The following is an 11,078-nucleotide window of genomic DNA, read 5'->3' as shown; positions in this document are numbered from 1 at the left end:
GAGGTTGGCTGATTAATTCACGGCGGCCACGTCAGGTCGGCTAATGACTAATTTGCTTCTACATTTATGCGTACATGGTTTGCTTTGGCTAGTTAACTACTTCCATGCAAAGGAAAAAATGCAGTAGAAATCAAAAGGGCCAGTTGGTTGTTTAAATGGGCCATGCAACCAGTTATTTGGCCCCATCGAGCACCAAGCCAGTACACCATGAGTTGCTAAAAAAATAGGCAGTACGGCATGAACCGATCGAGCAACCAGCCAGGAGCCAGCCCCCAGCGAGCTACTCACGCCAGACGCCATGAATCCTAGCTAGCGGCAGCAGTGCGGCTGCCAGACGGCGGACATCGAGCAAGCGGCTGCCGTGACGGAGCGGTGAAGCAATGAAAGACAGACAGTACGATGTACACCCCCGTTAGAGGCCCCAAAAGAAGGTCCACGGAAGTATAACACACCTGCTCTAACCTGACGTTGATGTACATCATCATCGATGTCCTTGTCGGCATCGTGTTCTACTTGGCCGTCCGCTACAGCCAGTCGCTCTTGTGCGAGTGGCGGGAGCTCCATGGCACCAGCCACGGCCCGCCTCCCGGAACCCACCTCGGGCTGAGGACATCACCGCACTTCTCACCTTCACATACAGAGACGAGTGGCGCCAACACCGTCACCCCTCGCCATTGGGAAGCTATGGTGGCTGCCGGAGCACCAATAGTAAGAGGAGGAGGGGCAGCAAGGGGAGGGTGATGTCGGTGGAGTGCGTGGTGTGCCTGAGCACGGCGACGTTGTGCGCATGCCGTCGGCGTGTAGGCAATTCTTCCTGGGCAGCTGCATCGGTACCTGGCTGTGCGAGCACTCGTCGTGCCCGGTGTGCAATCGTCGTCCCGGACACTGCCAGTTGTGTATCCACCTGGGATATAACAAGATTTGTGTGGATTTGTTCCCTATTCTTTGATATGTTTCGGTCCTATGCTTGTTGTGTGTCCCCCGCCAGGGTTAATAAGATTTATGTGGATTTGTTCCCTCTTCTTTGATCTGTTTCGATTCTATGCATGTTGGCTTCTGATGCAACAAGGCCGCTGACATATAAAAGTAGATGGAATCGGGTGCAAAGAAGCGGGGTGGGACTATTATTACTTTGTACATGCAGCGCGTCCTAGCTGGCTATACATGTTGGACGGGCAGGTATTCCCCTAGCGAGGAAGATTTAACCTTAACTGGGATAGTTGGGCCTGATTTGGTGTGCCAGGTCATGGGCTGTTTCGTTTGCTAACGAAACTGATGCAAAACTGAGGTACGAAGGGTGGTGAAACGGTGGACGGAGACAAAATTTAGTACCACCTCGAATATGTTTTAAATTCAAACTGAAAGCGTAAAATCATGGGGAAAAATGTATTGTGACGGTGAACCCACGGAGTCAATCCGTGCTTTATTATTATGGAGAGATAATAATATACAGTACTATTTTGTGCGGTGCATATCTTTTCATCCGTGCATGTATGGATCAATAAAGTTGTTCACAAGAAGAAGCGCAGTTCCCTTGCTTAGAGCATTTCCAGCCGCGCCCCCAACAGGCCCTCCCCAGCCGTTTTTGCCGTGCCGGCGCCAAAAAAAGGCCCAGTCCCGTCCCAGAAGCCCTTTTTCGCCGGCTCGGGCCAAAACTGGTGCCGGCGGACCCAGGCCGAACCCGGCGCCCTAGGGGGCGGTTGGGGAGCCGGCACAAGTGAAAAAGGCGCGTGGGTCCACCCTGGCGGCGACCCGAGGGCCTTTTCCCACCGTTTCTTGACGCTTTTCCCTCGCATTCCTCCCGCTCGCTCGCCTTCCTCCCGCCATTCCCTCCCTTTCTCCCGCCAAACCCCCTCCCGCTCGCCTTCCAGTCGCCGCCATGCCGCCGAAGAAGTACGCCATGCCGCGCGCGGCGGCAAGCACGACTGGCACCATGGCCCATCCGAAGCAGAGGAAGCGGAGGGCGCCGCCATTGAAGTCACCGGGCATGTCGAACGCCGAGTGGAGGGTGGAAGTTCAGCGACGCAACGCAGTCACCGCCGACCGGCGGAACAGGGCCATCGCCAAGAAGGCCCGCGACAACGCGGCGCGCGCGGCGGCGTCCTCCTCATCGGTCGACCACGCGGGGATGATGAATCCACCTGTCGTCAGCCACGCCCAGTACGCGCCCTGGGGACAGCAAGGCGTCGGATCTCCATGGGGATCGTCGTCGTCCGGCTACGCCGACGGCGACGCGCACGGTAGGTTCAACCCAAACGTAACCTTCCCCCATGGCCACCCCGCGACGCGCACACCCTCGCCCGCCTTCGTCGGCGTGCAGTACCCTCCATACAACTACTCGCCGCCCGCCTGCGCGTCCACACCGACGCCCCATCTCTGTCGTGGACCGCTGCCCTTCTCGCACCTCGGCGACACCGACGACACAGGAGCCGACATGGACGACATCATCGCGACAGGATCGACCGCGGCCGCCGCGTCTCCCGGATTCGCCACCCAGGACGAGGTAGTGGATCTCAGCGGCGACATGGAGGCCGAGGTCGGCTACGCTACGGCGAGGACGCGCACGAAGCGCACGAACCCGAGGAGGAGGAGGAGGACGACGAGGAGGAGGAGAACGAGGAGGAGGAGGAGCCGGCTCCTGATCCGACGAAGGGGCGCCAGAAGAAGAAGTGGGCGGCTAGGCCAGGCGATCCGCGCATCAAGTGGACGTCCAAGAAGGAGGAATGCCTCGCCGAAGCATGGAAAGTCGTCTGCCTCGACCCGACCACCGGCACGAACCAGAGCTTCGAGACGTACTAGGACCGCATCAAGGCCGAGTTCGACGAGCGGAAGCTCGTCGACCCCTACTTCAAAGGCGTCTACATGCAGCGCGGCTCCAAGGCGATGGCGAACCATTGGGGGCGTATCCAGGGGCCGTGCAACAAATGGCATGGAATCGTCGAGGAGGTCGCGGCTTGCCCGGAGAGCGGCGCCAGCGTTGAGGATCAGGTACGCACGACGTTCGCCCGCATCTCTTCGTCATCTACGCCCGCCGCCCGCCAACTGTTTGTTCCTCCGCGCAGTTGCTGCGCATGTTCACCATGTATCGGCGCGACAACCTCGACGCCGACTTCAAGTACCTCCATGTCTACAAGCGCATTGACAAGTGCGAGAAGTGGGCGGAAGTCCGACGTACCCTCGACAAGGCCAAGGAGACATACAAGCCAGACACGACGACTCCGGGCGCGTCAGAGGGGCGGCCGGACGGCCACAAATTTACAAAGAAGGGGAAAAACGCCGACGCGGCAACCGCGCGAGTGCAGGAGTCCATCAAGCATTGCCTCGCCGACGCCCAGGCCCGGACCGTCCTACATGAAGAGAAGACCGAGGCGCGGTGTAGGGATGGCAATGGGTAGGATATGGGCGGGTACAACCTCCTTCTACCCAAACCCATACCCATAGAAACTTTTTATACCCACCCATTTCAATACCCATGGGTATAAACTGACACTCATGCCCATACCCATCGGGTATCCTATACCCAATGGGTATCCATTGGGTACAATATATAGCATTCAAATTCTTAAGAGGTAGAGAAATGAGTTCAAAATTCAAGTGATCATGATAGAGTAGTATAGCATGTATGTGGCCTCCTCCAATGGGTGGCCGCTTGGAGGCATCAGGGGAGTATGAGCAGCGGTTGGTGGAAGGCCGACGTAGTGGAAGGCGGTGGTGGGAATTGGGGATCGCTGAATCGAGTGTTCGACAAGAGTCTGGTAGCGAAGAGTCGATATTTCTTATTTTTGAGGAGTCACATGGGATGTATGAGGAGTGGCGAGCAGGTGATTATAAGCCTATGAGCTATGACTTGTTTAAGGAATACAAGATTCAGGGTTGGACCATATGAGTTGAATGTTAACCCCACATGTTATAGGAGTTATTTTCATTTATTAATTTTTATTGGGTATTCATTGGGTTACCCATGGGCACAATATCTTACCCATGCCCTACCCATATATTTTGTGGGTATGGGTACCCATTACCCGTGGGTAGAAAATCTCTTCAAGTCTTGCCCATACCCAGTGTTTTCGGGTAGGGTACCCATACCCATGGGCAAAACTGCCATCCCTAGCGCGGTGGTCGTCGCTGATGACGAACAGCGCCATCAAGCTCGACCTGCTCCGGACCAACGTCGACCTGCTCCGGACGAACGTCGCCGCGAAGAAGAGGAACACCGACATGGTTTTTCTGATGGGCGGGGCGGACATGCTCCAGAGCAACGACGAGCAGCTCAGGGCGTGGTACATGGCGGAGCGCGGCCTCATCCTGAACCAGATGCAGGCGGCAATACCGACGATGCCGACGACGCCAGCTCCCGCGCCCACGGCCACACGGACGCCAAGCCCGAACGACGCCTCTACATCGCCGCCCAGCAGTACCGAAGCCGCGCCGACACAGCCCAGCACCGAAGCAGCTCCGACACAGCCGAGCCCGCGCACGACGACTCCGCCAACGCCTGGAGCCGACCCCGCCGAGTGATTCGTTGCGCACGCGAACTTGCGGCATGCGGCGCTTTGTTTTTTATAACGCCAGACTACGTCCAATCGCCGAATTTATGGCGCCTTTTATGAGCGGGAACGACCTAGTTTAAATTTCCCACATCCTGAGATCGGCGTTTGGGGACGTGACTGGGAGCTAGCGCCCCCAGACCGCTCTATTTAGGCGTCCTGGGGGCCGAACAGCTGAAGATGCCCTTAGCTTCTCCGTTGGCGACGCCTGAATGGTTGTTTTGGTTTTCTTGTTGGCACATCTTGTCGGCTACTCTGTCAGTGTTTGACCTGGTCTCGCGAGCGGAGGTGAAAGGAGTGGCTCAGCTCCACCTTCCATTTGTCGCAGCGCCGGAGACGGGCAGGTCGCGATCCACACCATACCAGCAAGGTGATCGGGTCACGTTAAATTTATCGTCTCCTCGATCGACGCGGGCGTGAAGCCGGTGGCGCTCACGGCCACACCACACGGCGCTGCGCTCGGGGCCAGCAGCCTCGACCCACACAAGACGACGCGCTGGCATGGGAAGGAAAGAAAGTCTGCATCCAAGCCAAGCCGAGCCGAGCCTCGTTGCACCAGCCAGTTTTGCCGTCGCCTGATGCGCATGGGCCACGCGTCACGCAAGACAAGGCTCGCTTTGTTCTGTGCCAACACTTGGAATCCGTCGAGCCCGGTGATGCAGTAACAACAACACCGTGCAACTTAAAACTACTACTAGTCTACTACTCCCTTCGTCCGAAAAAACTTGTCTCACGCGTAAGTATTTTTAGGAGTGAGTCATGCGGGAGCTATATCTTGCCTAATCTAAAACTAAGCAAAATCAGATGGAAAACTTTTATAAATGGCGCGCCGGCTGAACCGTTCCGCCGGACGCCTTAGGCACTCACCGCTGCTTGCGGGCCCATGCAGCTACTCGTCATCGCCCCACGACCTTATCCTCTTCTGCCGGACCACGACCCCTTCTTCTCCCCTGCTTCCGCACCATCGACGACGAGGTCTCGAACATGGCGCATCCTACTGCAACTCCGACGATGCTTTTTTTGAAAGCAGGACTGCGGGGGACACGGTGACGTCCTGGGAAGCTTGATGTTTCCATCGGTGGCAGGGAAACGGAGACCTCCCATGGTAAAAACGGCTATGGTCAAGAAGGTACGACGACGGCTATGGCGGAGCTATCACCGGCGACTTTTTGCTGGAACCAAGACTATGGGTGCTACAACCGACTATGGCGGAGCCACGGGCGGATTTTTTTTCTACAACCATTTAAGGATTAGCTGCAATCGGGTCGGCGGCGACGGCGATTTGCTGCAACTGTAGTCATTTTTTGCTACTACCGGTGAAGTGTTTCTCTACATCCATCAAGCAGAAGCTGCGATCCGCGACGGCGGCGACGATGATTTTGCTGCAACCCGTAATTGGTTGTTGATGCTACCGGTGAACTTTTTTGCTACATCCATCAAGGCAGAGCTGCGATCTCGCGACGATGGCGATGGTGATTTGCTGCAACCGTAGTCGGGTTTTGCTACGACCGGCGAAGTTTTTTGCTACATCCATTCAATGGCGTGATTGGCTGGTGGGAGTTGTCAATGCAATTCCGTTTAGCTAGCATCAAAGGCGAGGGGCGGCGGCAGAGCTACAACCGGAGCCGGTGAGAGCTGCAACTGCAGGTGCATCTGTTGCATGGGTCGAGACAGTGACGAGGACGACCGGCGAGGGTGGGGACTAACGACGAGGACGACCTGCGAGGGTGGGGGCCGACAACGAGGAAGGCCACCGAAGGGGAGCTGCGTGAGACGGCGAAGATGCGGGGAGCTGCGTGAGCAGGAAGAAGATCTGGGATAAATCTTTTTTTTTCCGCTAGATCAAACGGCCAGGACAAATGGCATCCTGCGGCTAGGGTGTGACCGGCCCAAACTTTGGGCCGGTGCGTCAGCGCAGATCACTCGCCAAACCAGATAGCCTATTGGGCCGGTCATCTGGCGATCGCCTGCTGCGAGGCGGTACTTTGTGTCTTTCTTATGCTTCTTTTCTCTTTAATGCACATCTGCCTTTCTCCATACATGTTGTACATTGTTTATACATTTTAAATTTTTTTTGATAAAATTTCAATATTTTTTAAAATACATGTTTTGAACTTTTTTGAATGCATGATAAACATTTTTCAAAAACACGTTGAACATTTTCTTTAATGGCACGAAACATTTTTTTTGCAAAATACGGAACGTGTTTTCAAAGTACTTAATTTTCCTAAAAAGTATATAAATATTTTATTTAAATCTCACGAACATATTTTTGAAACACGTGAACATAGCTGAATTTTAACCAGCGAGACGACGATGCTGCTTAACCCTACATGTCACTACTTCCTTGATGATTTCATCACGGTGCCTCCCGCCTTAAACCGCACTCAAGCGGCCTGACGCATCTCCTGCCATGCTCTGTCTCCTTCCATAATCATTTTCCGTCAAAATTGGTTCAACTTGATTGAATGATGAAGTTCTGATCCAAATTGAAAATAACATCAGATTCCAATTGTAACCAAATTAAGGAACCAACGTTTGTAGAAAATATAAAATCTATAATATTCGTTATATTGATTTGACCCTTGTGTAGGGTATATATAGAAATACATTTGAGGGGGAGAGCCTTGAAGTAGAGGGCAAGTCATACATGATTTAATATATTATATCTCTATCTTAAATACAATATACTTCTAACATCCCACCTCAGTCGTAGCGGGAGTGAAGCGGACGATGACAACTGAATCTAAAGTCTTGTGATTTCGTCGTCTTCTCCACTGCGCCATCATCAACTGCGTCTCTAATGGGTTGGCACATAGGGCGGTGACATCACCGTCCCCTTCTAGTGCCTCCCTTGCCTTTTCTAAATTCCCTCCCGCAGTCACAGCAGGAGTGGCGTGGATGCTGGTGACGACATGGACGTTGTTGGCTGGAGTTGTTGCCGATGTGTTGCTGTAGACATAGTCGTGTGATCGATGTCGAGGTCACCGATCGTGATGTAGCCATGGTCGTAGTAGTCATGATCGATGTGGTAGTCGTCGTGGATGATGCGGTCGATGTCGTCGTCTTGACGCGGTCATTGCCGTTGTCGTGGTCACGTCTTGCAGAAAAATCTGTCAGAGGATGCTAGTTGTTCATCTTGTGGACGAGACGGCGGCGGTGTGTCGACTTGATATTGTGAAGACCACGTACGTTGATGAAGACCTTGGCGATGAAGTGTCGGCGATGACGTAGCAGCAGCGTGTCGACGGTGATGCGTCGCTTAAAGGCGTCCCTCGCGGCAACCAAGTGTCTATGCCATGTCACGTTGGAGAAGTCGATAAAGAATTGCATCGCTTTTCACACCGGCCTGAGGTGTGGATGATGCATGTTGATGTTGTTCTCGACGAAGATTTTTTTTCCTTGGGCGCGATGTAGATGTACAGCTTGATGTCATGGCGTGGCTCGGCGTAGTCACTCGCCGTGCAGATGGTGTCGGTTGGCTCGATGAAGCTGCGTAGGTTTCTGATGTAGTGCTCCTGCCGTCCGCACTGCAAGCATTAAAATCCTTGCATAACCCATGCACGCACCTTTGGCTGGATTGGTTTCTCCTTGCTGCACATGCATGGAGAGTTGAAGTCTGATTTAAACTTTGATGTTGTAGAGGGCGACACAAATAAACCCTGACGTCGAAATCCCTGAAATCCATACCCTGACCTCATTGATCCCGGTTGTTTCTGACCTTGAGGCATTTTTAGGAGTGGATTTGATGACGTGGCACAGGGAAGGCTGGGATTTTGACTTTGACCAAATAAATGACTCCTATGTCAGCACTCCGCGCGGGCGTCGTCTTCTTCCCCGGAAGCAATGGCTTGGCCTCCGCCGCTCCGCGTACTGCATGGTGGGAACGCCTCGGCCACCTCAGCGACGAGCCCGTTCGTGGCTTGCCGCTGCTCGAGAAGCTGGCGGCAGGGGCGGAGTTGAGTGTGTTGGTATGCAGTGGTGCAAGTGAATGATGGAGCCCCGTGCTGTGGCGTTGCCGGCTACGCGTTACTGGCCGGCGCTTGTTCCATCCTTGGCGACCGCGCGCCTCGGAGTGTGCATGGACGACGCGCGCCTCCTCCCGCGGATGAGGTCACGGGGTGCACGCTTCTCCTGCGACGATAGCTTGCGCGATGGGGTGCCCGCGGAGGCTCTGGTCGGCGGTGTGCTCGGCGAGACGAGGACGCCAAAATGCCACTGCTTGCTGCCATGCTGATCCCGGTGTACATGGACGCTCGGGCAAACAAACGCTACATGCTCGTTGCTCCACCCCGATCGCCTGCGTAGCCAAGAACCCGAGCCCGGTGTACTCCAAGGCGGTGAAGCTCGTGGCTGAGAGCCCGAGACTACCACATCTTCTCCCACATCTTGTGTTCAATGCCGCGTGCGAGGCACCCTGCCGTGACCGCCTTGTCGTCGTCCTGGACAATGTTGGAGCATCTTGTTGGAATTGATGCCTCTTGTTGCATTGCTGAACGAGAAGGAAAGCCATCAGCCATGTGCATGCATGGCCCATGGTCCATTGCAGGTAATTGACTCACTCCCCTGATCCCAGTCTTCCCCGAGCCTCATGTGAATCCCCCTGTTTGGATACACACCAAAGGTCAAAAATGACCGGGATCGTTTAGATCAGGGTATGGACTTCAGGCATTCAGACGTCGTCGGGGTTCATTTGCGTCGTCCTCATCCTCAAGGTTTAAAATAGACTTCACTCCTTTCAAAAAAAAATAGACTTCACTCCATGCATGCATGCATGCATGGATCGGTGGGATCGTCGCTGTCGCGCGTTGCGCCCGGAGATGACGCTTGCTCGGAGATGGCGAGTGTCCATCGTCCGCGCAGGCTGCAGAGGGAGGAGCGTGGTCCTGCTGCGCGCTGCGGCCGGAAGAATGCGTGTCGATCGTTCAGGAGATGTCGGGCTGATGCGCTTTTTTTTTTGGAGCTAAAACGCCCTTACGGCTCTTTATTCATTAGGCGCTAGCATGTCTGACTGCATAATTTCAGTCAGCCACCCAGGGATTACATTGTACATAAGCATAGATACAGAAAGCTTTAATGCATGCCTAGCTACACGGTGGGCTGCCGAATTAGTCCGACGGCTAGCATACCGAAGCTTGAATCCCTGAAAGAAATTACTCATATCCCGCATCTCTCTGATGATATGGAAACAACTCGACTTCTGTGGGGCAGCCCATAAAGTCTGAATTTGCTGACAGTCCGTCTCCATTTCCACGTACTCAAGGCCAGAATCATGCGCTGTTGCAAGCGCATGTCTGCAAGCGAGAAGCTCGATCGTGAGGGGGTCCGAAACTCCATCGTAGCGTGAACACCCTGCTTTCACGAACGCCCCCTGGTGATCCGGGATTACGAAACCTGCACCACCTCTTCTATGCTCTGACCCCGTAGCTCCATCTGTATTGATTTTCATCCATCCTACATCCGGTGGCTTCCACCTTGGTTGGGTAGTAGATTGAATCCTGCCGGTTGCTGGAACCTCCAGAGCTCGAACAATCTCTTCTATGGTTATCATGGATTGCATTGGTTGGTACTGCTTCTCACCATGTGTGTAGCTATTTCTTGAATGCCACACTGCCCACATCACTGTTATCATGATTGCCGCTGCCTCCTTCTTTATCATGTTATGGTCCAGTATATCCCGGGACCAAGTTATTGGGTTGAGTCTTGGCATGGCTACATCAAAGAATCGCTCTGCCGCTTCCCAGAAGCGCCTAGCATGGTCACACTCCATCAATGAATGAACCAGGGTTTCATTATCATGGCCACACATTGGGCAGTTTGGTAGTTGCTTTATATGCCTCCGCTTAAGTTCTCCATAGCTGGGTAGGAAACCCTTTAGCACTCGCCACCAAAATACCTTAATCTTGGGCAGAACATTAAGTTTCCACAGAGCTCGCCATGTTCCTTCCTCACCAGCCGATGAGCCCTCTGTCACCGTCATCTGCCGCTTTTCTTCCATTGTATGCCTATACGCCGAGCGTACAGTAAATAGGCCGGACTTCTCCCACGCCCATGCCCAGCAATCTGCTCGGCCGTGGCATAGCCAAAATGGCATCCACATCAGGGGGTAAGAATACCGACCTGATCAGCTCAGTCTTCCACTGATTAGAAACAGGATCGATCAAGTCTGAGACTAGCTGAATGGAGTTCGGTTTCAGCGCTCCCAATGGTTTCATGGAACAGCTTCCATCGATCCAGTGATCGTGCCAAACCTCAGTCGTAGTCCCGTCTCCCACTCGCCGGATCAGACCCGACTTGAGCATCTCCCTTCCTTTTATAATAGCCTTCCAAGTTTTTGATGCACTCGTGGGGCATCCGGCTGTAAGAAACTCCTCATTTGGGAAGTATCTTCTCTTTAACACATGAGCACACAGGCTGTTTGGGTTTTCAAGTATTCTCCATGCCTGTTTTGCTAGCATTGCGTCATTGAAAGTCTCAAAGTCACGAAAACCGATCCCTCCTTTTGATTTTGCAATGCACATTTTCTCCCAA

Source organism: Triticum urartu, chromosome 3, assembly GCF_003073215.2.
Source record: "Triticum urartu cultivar G1812 chromosome 3, Tu2.1, whole genome shotgun sequence".
NCBI lineage: Eukaryota > Viridiplantae > Streptophyta > Magnoliopsida > Poales > Poaceae > Triticum > Triticum urartu.
The sequence above is the reverse complement of the archived record's forward strand: the minus strand, read 5'-3'. Positions refer to the sequence as shown.